Source organism: Passer montanus, unplaced genomic scaffold (assembly GCF_014805655.1).
Source record: "Passer montanus isolate IOZ18808 unplaced genomic scaffold, ASM1480565v1 scaffold3, whole genome shotgun sequence".
Taxonomy (NCBI): domain Eukaryota; kingdom Metazoa; phylum Chordata; class Aves; order Passeriformes; family Passeridae; genus Passer; species Passer montanus.
In genome coordinates this window covers 3,126,072-3,137,771 of record NW_024367707.1, presented here as the reverse complement: position 1 = coordinate 3,137,771, position 11,700 = coordinate 3,126,072, and positions in this window count along the sequence as shown.

Below are 11,700 nucleotides of genomic sequence, written 5' to 3'. Positions count from 1 at the left end.
CAAGCATGCTTTTCTTCCTCTCTAGCTTGGAGAGATTCTACACAAAACAGGACACACTATTTAAAGAAGGTTTAATTTTTTTTTTTTTAGCTTTGCTGCTTATTATTCTTTAACCAGCCTAGTTCAACAGGAGGCCAGCAGGCTGGTCTGAGCCCAGGGAATGCTCTCTCCTTCAGCCTTCTACTGGATCCTTGGGATGAAGCCAGAAGGCTGTGGCTGCTTCTGGAGATGGCAACCAGCTGCTGCCTAAAGGGCAGTGACAGGAGGGGCAGGGGGACAGTGAGAACAGTCTGGTGACTCAGCTGCAGCCCAGCAGCTCCTGAGACTGGGCAATTGTCCCTGTACTTGGCAGGAGCACTGCACTGGAACTCCCCAGCTGTAAAGGTATCTTTCCTGCTGCTCTGAAGAAAACAGTTTTCCCCTGAGGCAATGTCAGCTCTTTGCTGGTTTTCTTGCCTATGCTCTCTAGAGCATAGATGCTTTTCATCATAATCTCTTTTATACAAAACTGATAGCTGTCCTGTCAACAAGTAATGATTCTGCTCTCCTGGATGGAAATCTGAGCAAGAGTGAAGAGGCTCTTGATCATTTCCAGGGATTACTAAACTTTTGGATTTTGCAATTGCAAATAGTTCTAAATTTATATTGCACACATTATAAAATTAAGCAGTTACTCATAATGATGAAGCAGGAAAAGGTCAAGAAAGTGAAAACTCACTTTCACTTCAATGAAGATCCTCATTCCAGGAATATCATTTTCCGTGAAAAATGGTGAAAAGAGAGAACATAAGGAGGAGGTGCTGAATATCTTAGCATCAGTGTAACCACTGCCAATGTAAATTTGAGCATAAGCCTCATCTCTTTGTTACAGGGGGAAAAAGGAATCAAGGGATAACATTTCCCAATAAAGTTTTGCCTAAACACTCACAGAAACAGGATTTTTAAAACCAAACAAATTCATTAATGTATTTACAAAAGGTGTGTCCCTCCTGTGCCTCCTGGCATGAAGGCCATCACAAATTGGAGCACATGCAAAGACTGTGCAGGAATCGGGATCTGACTTCTGTTCAGTTTGTCGCATGAGAGAGGAGGAACCACAGCATGTTCAGTGGCATGAATGTAGGATCATCTCTTCAGCAGACCCATTCCACTGTCCAGATGAAAGTGCCCTGCTGTTGTCTTCCATGTCCCTCTCCTTCTCAGCACTACTTGAAGTTCTCCCCTGACTGCTGCTGTCAGTGCTGCTCTGCCTGGGCAGCCAGTAGGGGCCAAAAAGTACCAGGAGGATTTTGGCAGAGGTCCAGAAGCACCAGTGCTGGCAGGCAGAGAGGAGCAGGCTTCCCTGGCTGGGTCTAGGTGGCTCCTGCTTCTGCTCCATCTCCTCCAGGATCCAAGCCATCTCCTGGGTTTGCTACTCCTCATGCTATGCAAAAGCTCTTGTGTGACATTTTCTTTCTGGTCACCCACCCCCAGTACTCATGGCAGGATGCTCAGCACTATCAGGATTTGGGTGATGTTCCCAGCCATGGCTGGGAGGAGGAGGAGGAGGAGGGAAGGGGCTCAGCTGGGCTGGGTGGCAGGGAGGAGTCAGCTGGGACAGTAGGGGCAGGAGACACAAGGACCTGGGAATGTGAGTGAGAGGGGATGTGGGAGCTCACAGGTATCACAGCTGAGCTTGGTGAGTGCTGTAGGGATGTGACCACATCCCCAAGGCTTCTTGGACACTCACCATGGCTGACAGCTCTGGGAGCCTTTCCACCCAGCTAAGGCCAACACCTGCCATGCTCAGGGTACTGCCCAGAGCCCCTTCCCTCCCCTCAGCCTCAGAAACACATTCTGGCCTGGCCCTTGCTCAGCCCAGCCTTCCCCTTGCCAGCCCCACTCACTGCTGGCCCGAGCCAGGGCTGGGGATGGTGGCACAGCTCTGTGACATGGTCTGTCTGATGTCTCTGGCCTCAGAGCCACATGCTGACACCCCACCTGGACAGCCATGGCCAGCACTGAATAATGCTTTGAACTCAGCCTTCTCTTCAGAAATCCCAAAACAATCCTATTCCACTCAGATTGGTTCAATTTTAACTTGCTTTTAAAAATTATTATTCCAAAATAGAATAAATTTTAGAGTAGTTGCAGTTACTTTTACTCTTTGCACTCTTTTTATTGTTTGGGCAATGTGACTTTGCAAATATTCCATACACATATTAATGAAAATATATGTTCATATTTTTTCCTGTATCACTATTGTCCTTTCTATGCTGAACCCCCTTACATGGATGTACATCTAGCTGCTATCTCCTGCTTATTTATGGTAAAGGGAAGGGCAAAGAGGCCTGCTTATTTATGGTAAAGGGAAGGGCAAAGAGGCCTGATTTAGACCATCAGGCTAAAAATTCAAGTAACAAAGTCATTTAGAAAGAGAAATTCAGCTCTGTTGTTTCTGGTATGAAACATTTACATAAGCGGACCCAAAGTGCATTGCAAACGAATGCCTAATTTTTTGTCCAATGTCATTCCTAGGCCCCTTCAATCCAGCAGCTTTCAAACGTTCTACATCTTAAGTATTTGAGATTATTTTATGTACCATGCATAGATCAGCAGTTTCTGTGCTGTGGTACAATATGTAGTGCAACATTTATCTGTGAAAAAATATAACAATATAGTACAATCAGTGGAAAGTATTTGTGATGTAGCTCACATTTAGCTAAAGGAAATATAATTCAAAAAAAGAATAATGTGCTTAGTTTCAGTAATACCTACCTTTCTATTTGTCAGTTTTCATTACTTTTTGCAACTCCTACTAATTTAGTGCCATTTGAAATTTCATTAAGGTGATATTAAATCTTTCTAGTGCTTTACTTTTACTTTCTAGTTTTCCCCTGAGAGAACAATCAAACTGTAAAACAAAATGGGTAACTACATTTTAAACTATGATTCCTCCTGAGGAATTCTGACATTTGACTAAAGGAAAGAGCATTTGGTAAAATGTTTGATTTACCACTTGTAATCAGTTGCAGCTTCAAAACACTTGCAAAAAAAAAAAAAAAAGAAAATTGATTGTCTAAAATGAATATCTGTGCTGTATAATGACAATGGCTTGAAAAGGAGAAATGACAGTGACCTGATACAAACCAAGGGCAGTTGGATGGCACAGCACGGGGCCATTTGGGGGATAAGCAGGTTCTCACAGAGCAGAGGTGTGCAATCCAGCTGTGTAGGTGTTTATGTGAAAGAGGTCATTACTGTGTCGGCACTGTAAATAGTGCTCACACCCTTCTGTAGTAAAGGTGGTGGAAAGAAAATGGAACAGAAAGTAATAGAATAATGGGAGCATACTCAGATTTTCCCTGATCCTTCTCAATGTGTTCTTCTATATAGACGACCAGGGTGGCATGCAATAAAATTGGTGATGTGGATTTCCATCTCTACCGAATGCAGGAACTAAAGATAAATTCCTAAATTCCTGGTGAATACATGGAGTGGCAACACCATGGGATGGACGTAAATATTACCACATTGACGGTACAAAATGTGCTAATTTTCAGCCTATTTGTAACTGTATCTTTCATGACATGCTGACTAGGGCTGGTCTGGTATCAGTCAGGTGCTCCAGTGCTTCTGTTAGCATGCATGCATATTCACACCTTCCAGCAAAATTACGGTGAGGAAGTGATTAAGAAACTAATTGGGTTGTTACCCAGGAGGAAAAGCCTGTGCTGCTTATCACCAGCTATTAAATTTCATCACAAACTCTTAGCTTTGTCTGTAGTTGCCAGTTACATTTTCTCTACCAAATATAACTCAACTGTAGGACATGAATAATAAAGTTATATTCTCCGCCCTAAATTCCTGAAGGAACTCTTGTAGATTAAAGAAGTAGTTAATCACAAGTTTTAGAGGTACATTTCTAATACAACACTGTACAAGGTCTTTTGATGACTATCTTTTGGCTGTCATCTTAATTCTTTCTTAGAGCTAAGACATATCATTTTAGACATCCTGTAGGAGAGACACACCCTGCATCCACAGCAGAGATCACAAATGCAAGTGTTCAAGATATTACTGAATCTGTTTTTCAGATGATGAAATTTGGTCATTTGCACAGATACCTTCCTAATTATTTACAGTTCATATCTTTAAACATGCAAACGTCTTCAAGCAAAATGATTTCTCATACTGGAGAGGCTTGATCTCTTATTCAGAAGGCATCTGAGAAATCTCTGCTTTCATCCGGAAATGGAAAAGTACTATTTTATGTCCATATGCTATATTGATTTGTTTTAATAGAAATCCCAGGACAGTCAGGTTTTTTTGCATTGATTTTCCTTGCTAGGCATTTGATTACTTTTATGGCAGCTTAAGAAGGCTATGCCAGCTCTGACTCAATGTATTTCAAAGAAGAGTTTTTCTGTGGGGGTTGTTATATTCTACATTTTCCCCTCTTAGCTTCTCAGGTTCATGAAGCTGTTTATGTAGGCTGCATGGTTTTTAAGATTTTCCACAAAATTTCTGCCTTGTCCAATTCATGCTGCATGAGGAGCATGGCCATGCTCCTCATTTTTGAGTGTCTCCTGGACTTTCCCCTTACTGTGCAGGCAACTGGGTACCTTAAATATGTATTTTTAACAGAAAAGTGGTGCCTGGTTTTACAAACAGCTGATGTTAAGCAATGCCAATGGCATTGTACAGAAGGAATGTCCAGAATCCATTTCCAATGCAGTAAGGTGAATGTCAAGAAGAAAGAAGTCACTGGTATGAACAGGGAAAAGAATACTTGGTACTTGATGCAATGTCATGCTGATCTGAAAGAGGATGCTTTTTTTATACTCATTACTATGAGTATTGCAGGCTTAATTTGCTGGGCAATTATTAACTGCTTTTCCTGCATACAAGGGATTTGTGTTTTTAAAATTACATTGTGGCAAATAGTACTAAAATAGTTGGATAGCTGACAATGACATCTGTTGCAATAAATTCAAATAATGAGTGTTTGATCTATTTAATACTGGACATCAGATCAAGAAAGTTTCTCCAGTATCCCACTGATTTGCACTGAGTGAAATGGAAAATATAAATATATTACAAAAGAATAGCAATATATGAATGAAGATTTACATATAAGTTTATTTTATCTTGATGGCATGGTATCAATCAAATTGCACATACTAATTAAGGACTTATGCATTATCAAAATTAAGCTGCATGTTACACCTATTTTGATTATCCTAGTTAGAGTTAATCTGAAAAACTGCTGTATCTACTGTTGAGGTACTGTGATGAAATTGTTATTTCTGCTTGGTTGCTAAGAATTTAAATATTACTTCTGACACTTTATTTGTGGGGGAAAGCTGGGAAAGAGGAGATAAATTGTTCCAAAGTAACAACCTGGTTTCTGATTTTTCTAGAAAACAGGTTTTTAATCAAAGCTATGGAAAAACTTTTCAATGCACGACACCACATTGTGAAAAAGTTGACTTTTGATTCTTCAGCGTTAGAGGAATTATATGGAGGAATTACACCATTCTGGCATAAATCAGAATGTATAAATCCATATGCCACAAACTGACGTTTGTGTAAATCTATGAGGTTATCATGACTCTGATGGCAGAGTCACACCATAAAGCTCACTTTTCAGTGGGAGTGTTACATTTATGCCCATGACATACAGCTTATTATGCATTTAACTTCTTTGCATTATAAGAGACTTTCCTAGAATTTCCATCCTTTTTTGAGTTAGTGGATGTTTGCTGTGCTATAATAAATCAAAGTAACTCATCCTTACTTTTAAACAAGAAATGGATTTTGTGGATCCCACTGATCTTCCTATTCACATCATAAAATTATATTCTAAAGAAAGGAAAATATCTGTGCACAACCTTCTGTTCTTTTCCATGTTTGGCCCCTAGCATTACTTCGTTTTATTCTGGTTAAGCGTTATCTGAATCCATAAGCCAAATGATTCCCACAGAGTAATCATAGATCATTGTACCCTTGCATTAAGGGACAAGCAGAGAGTCTTCTGGTACAGTGAGCAATTGCTGCATCTCCTTCTGTGTTAGCTGGGATGCATAGTGCCAGAGAAAGACAGAGAGGAGTAGCAGGAAAGTCTGGCCTGCCCTTGGAGCTGGAAAAGGCAGGCTGAGGGGGCAAAAAATGGAGTTCTTTTGCTGATGGCAAAATATTTCATTAATGCAAATACTATTTTTGATAGAAAAGGGTATAGGATGCTCAGACATGAATTCTCTATCTGTGTAGTTCTTCTATCCCTTAAGAAACACTCTTTCCTGTAATCCATGGATTTTCTTCTGTCCATGCATTTACAATTACTGAAGATTAGTTATTCTGTGGGAAGAATGCTGATAGAATGCATGAAAACCCAGCTGTAAGAATCCTTGCAGTGGTCCAAGAATGTCTCCTCATCTATTTAAAGTCACCGACAAAAAGAGGGTTGGAAAAAAATCTCAATCTGTTCTATGTATTTTGTGTTTAGTATTCTGGTGTTATTGATTCTGCTCGGTATACTTCATTGAATGTTTTCTACACAGCACATAGCATTTTGTCAGGTTCTCTTACAGTGACAAATGTATAGTTAACATCTCTCATGGCTTGGTGGAAGGAATCATTGAATCATAGGATATCCTGAGTTATCCTATGATTAGAAGGGACCCACAAGGATCCTTGAAGTTCAGCTCCTGGCCCTACACAAGAACACCCCAAGAGTCACACCATGCACCTGAGAGCACTGTCCAAACGCTTCTTGAGCTCTGTCAGAGCTGTGACCACTTGGTGCTTGGTGCTGTGACCACTTCCTGAGGGGAACCTGTTCCAGTGCCCAGCCACCCTGTGAGTAAAGAACCTTTCCTACTGTCTGACCTAAACCTTGCCAGACACAGCTTAGTGCCATTCTGTCTGATCCTGTCAACCCAGAGAAGAGATCAGTGCTTGTCCCTTTTCTTCTCCCCATGAGGAAATATAACTACAATGAGTCTCAGTCTCCTCTTCTCCAGGGTGAAGTAGCTAAGTAACCTCAGCCACCCCTGATATGGCTTTCCCTAAAGACTCTTCCCCATCATTGTAGCTTTTTTTGACAGACTTTGCTGGCTGTGCTGACGACTATGTTGTCTTACAGGTTTTTTTTTCAATAACTGCAAGAATAATCTTTTTTATAATAAATTTGCCCATAATTTTACCATTCAAGAAAGGGCACTGCATAGCCAACAATTTCAAAATCAAGTTGCTACAGTCAGTAAATTGCTATCCAAGTGAAGTTTGAAATAACACAAGTATTTTAGGTATATGATCTATATGTGCAACTGAGCATATCTCATATGATGGAAGAACCATAGCTGTCCTTATCAGCCAAACCTGTTGGATAAAAGTGCTGGGAATGCACAACAGAGTCCCTGGCTGATGCAACTGATGGACACTGGTGCAACTTCAGGTCACAATGAAATGGCACAAGACCTGAACACTAAAGTGTTACACTGCCCCAAAAAGAGACATGGGAGGATCTTATCTATTACTGTAAAAGAATTAATTTGATGTAATAGACGGCCACATGGGACAAAAGGGGTTTAAAATAGTTGCTTGCTAATAATCATGTTTGTAACACTCTTAACCTACCTTTTCCTTGAAAAATTGCTACTGACACTGTTTCTGAAGGGTTGGACTAAGAGTTTTTATAGACTTCAACATAGAAATTAATTTCTGCTATCTTTATAGAGGAAAAATAATATTTTTTCTCTTAAAACATATTTTAATATTTTAATATTTAAAAGGCTTTAAAACATTTGCATAAATCTACTATTTAAATAACTTGTAGCTATACTAATGCTGTTAACATTTTTTAGGCCCCCTTCTCATTATATAGACTGCCTGCAGAGTTCTCTGAAAAATACCATAATGAAGATGTTCGCACAAAATCTGGAGAGAAAAGTTCTTAATTTCCTGTTTAAGAATGTACTGTTCTAAAGTTAAACCCTTTACACTTTTTCCAAATAATTGAAGAAAATAATTTTGTGCTCACATAGCTAAGTGTGGCTAGCTTCCTTCTCAACTACTTCCCCCCAGCAGTAAGATAGATAATACCTTTGCACTTTTTCCAAATAATTGAAGAAAATAATTTTGTGCTCACATAGATAAGAGTTCCTTCTCAACTACCTCCCCCCAGCAGTAAGATAGATAATGATTTGACTGGAATAATGGACACACAATCTTGTTTTGAGTTCTCTAACAGAACCTGCAAACTTCGGTGTAAGTACTGTTTCATATTTTCCTTTTGACTTATGAAGGAAGACACATAACAACACATTTTCCTTTCAGTCTTACTGCCAGCAATTTCTATTTAAGTAACTCCATTAAGGAGTCTGGAGTTACTTTAAGTTGTATAAGAAATAAGATCAGAAGCTATGCTGCTCCTTTTAAAAACTGTATGAACCAGAAATGAAGTTCCTGGATTTAAGGGAAAAAAGATTTCTAGGGCCTGTGTTCATACTTCTTGAAAAGCTTTCCAAAAGCAATTTATGTACTTAAAGGTTGGACCATAAGCCTTCCAACTAAGAATCACATGACTTGATTGCCTGGAGTCCACAATAAAGCTTTTTGAAGAAGTTCCATATAAAAAAAATCAACCTATAGCTCCTGCTGACACAAGAGTGATTTAAGATGCTCAGAACCAACCTATGCCTACATTATTTTTACTGTTATAGCTCAAGTATTTGGCTGGTTTTCCCTGCCAATTGCTCTAGATTCTGCATTCTGCACAGATATCTTCCTTCACTTGAAGGTATGTGTGATTTTTATTGGTGGGAGAAGCAGCTGCAGGCCTGTCTGTGTGCACACACTCTTTGCATTGCACTGCAGGATCTGGTACTCCACCACTGGAGCTGAAGAGTCACATTGCTTCCTGTAATTCCTTTCCTGAGCAAGTTTTCTCCCTAGAACACAAGAAAGCAGAGTAACAACCCGTGTACTTCTCTTGCTTTTGTTGCTTACTCTACCGTTTTCACTATATTACTTCAAATATTTCCTGTAAATCATTTCAGTTACCCCTTAAACCTATATCCCAATTTTTACCTTTGCCAGGCTAATCTAGTCTACTGACAAACTTCTCTAGTTTAGCAAATGCCAAAAATCTCTCCCAAGAATCTATTGCCAGTTTTTTTTTGCCAAATACTTATAAATGTCCTGCTTTAGTGAACTGATATGAAAAAGTATGTGTGATGAAAACCAGTAGTGCACAGAAAGATTTAAGAGTTTGTTGCATTTCTTCTTCACTTTATTTCAGTGGACTGAAAACCAGCATCTTCTGAAGTCCATGCTCTGTTGTGTGGAAAGCATGAAGAACTGGAAAGCTGAAAGAAATAGGAAGCAGCCACTGAATTTTTGTCTTTTGCTACTGTGCTGAGCAGAGAGAGATGTCAGAGCCCTGAGCATATGCCCCCTCCAGGAGTTTCAGGGCAGACCTAAATGATGGTGTGGGAGTCCCATTTTGTGAAATGTGCTCCTCAAGAAAATTCTGCTGGAAATGCCTCAGCAGGAGCTGTCCATCCTCACTTAGGAACTGCTTTTCAGCTGTGGCTCTCCCCCCAAATCCTACTGGAGCTACATTCCAACTGTGCCATTCTTAGCCATGTCTGTTGCTGATTTGGGCTGCACAGGTGACCTGCAGATGTCTGGCCTGTCTCTGGCCTGGCACACACTGGGGACTTGCTCTGGGCTTCGGGCTGGCCCCAGCAGCCCCAGACTCTGCTGGCTTTACTGAGAGCTGGTGGGAGGGAAGTGAGGCCAGTGCATCTGCTCTTATTCCTGCTCCCATATTCCAGTTCTCCTGCAAAGCAGGCTGCCCCTATGAATCCCTGTGAGTAGGAGTAAGTTGAAAGGTTAATTCCCACCACAAACAAAAAAAATCTGTGTATTCTGGGCATGTTTAAATGTACATTATTAAATGAAATATTTTCTTTAATAAAAATCTAAAAGCAACATAGGAATTGTAGTGTGTGGGACATATAGTGCTATAGGTAGCAGGCATGCAAAACTCCAGTAGTTTGCTGTGTATGGCCACTTGTCTTTTAGACTGCAGCAAAATGTTGATCTCTTCTAAATGGTTTTTGATGATTTTTTTAAATATTATTGTGTAACAGCTCTGTAGAATTCCTACTTGTCCTAAGGAAAACAGTATGTGCGTGTTATGAAAGCAAATAGGTAGCAATGGAGTAAGATAAAAGCTTAAACATGCAGAGTTCTATAAATTTATCAGCTTCTCATTTTGATAATATCAGGGACCCTACTGCCACAAAAAGCTGATACTAATATGCTGCTTGAGCTGTATACTCAGTTGCAGGAGTTACAAACAATATATTTTTCTTACTTAAAAAAACTTTATTTATTTTGTTATGCTGGTGTGAGTGCATGGATGGAGAAAGAGTTTGTTTTCTGTGAATTGCCCAAATTCAATCTGTCTATCCCAGTACCAAATGCATAAATAATTTTATAGACTTGGTACTGATAAGACCATGACTCTGTTTGCATGAATTTTGAAGTATTATTAAAATATAAAATATAATAAAGATACAGAACTCAGAAAAGAAATAAATTAAATTCCTTTGAAATGAGGGAATGTGTGATTGAACCTGTTCTTATGTAGATCTTGAACTGCACACTGACAGTGTATGGGTAAGAGAACTAATGTTTTAAGCACATGTGTAATTAAAGCAATAGGAGTCTGCAGAATATAAATAGGCAGTGACCTTACTGTTTGAAAGTCAACTATAATCTGTCTGTATCAGTGGAGAGAGACCGGCCAGGAATGGATCTCCTGAGCCATGGAGTCTGGTTCTCTGACTTAATAACAGCACATGAAAAAGAAACTCGTAACTAATCTTATGAGGACAGAGTGTAAAAGAAATGATGCTTTTAATGAACCTTATTGCAATCTTTGTATGCAAAATCACCTCATCTCTCAATAAGAAGATATGACATTGTGGTGCATTTGCTTGGCATCGGAAACAAATTCTTCAAGCTCTGATCTTGGTCAGAGGGAGAAGTTCCAGCTGCCAAATACGCCTTATCTTGGTTATCAAGATGGAGTAAGTTTAGACACCATCCTGACTTCTGTGTCCATCAAGCAGAGCTCAGAGACAGTTTAGGAGGAAGGGGAGGATCACCAGACAACAACTTCAGTCCAGGTTTAAATGATGTGCTTTCACAGCTTACCTGGCCTGGCAGAAGGAAGGGTTTCTACCTTACATGGGTAGGAATCTCTGAAGCAATCCAAAGAACACATAACATAGAAAGTGGTTTGTCTTCCAACCATTCATTAGATTTGCATGGCCAGTGATCACTTATTTTATTTAGAATAAACTTATAAATCTCTTATTCTCACAATTTTAACAAGATAGTTACTAACTGCTGAAAAAGAAACCAAAATTTATTTTATGCAAGGCTCAAAGCATAGAACCCAGTTAACAGACATTTCCAAAGTTGTGATTGATACAATTCTAGCTATGAAATGTTAAGATATTCAAAGATTTAAGAAGAAACTACATTATTTGGAGATTTTGTAATTTAAAATTCTTGATAGGCTCCTAAAAATAAGAGATCCTGCAACTTCTGAGCTTTCATAAAAAGAGAATTATACAGTAGTGTGGAGTCTAGAACAGATGTATGAGCCCAAAAATAATAGCGGAAAATTAATTCAGTAAA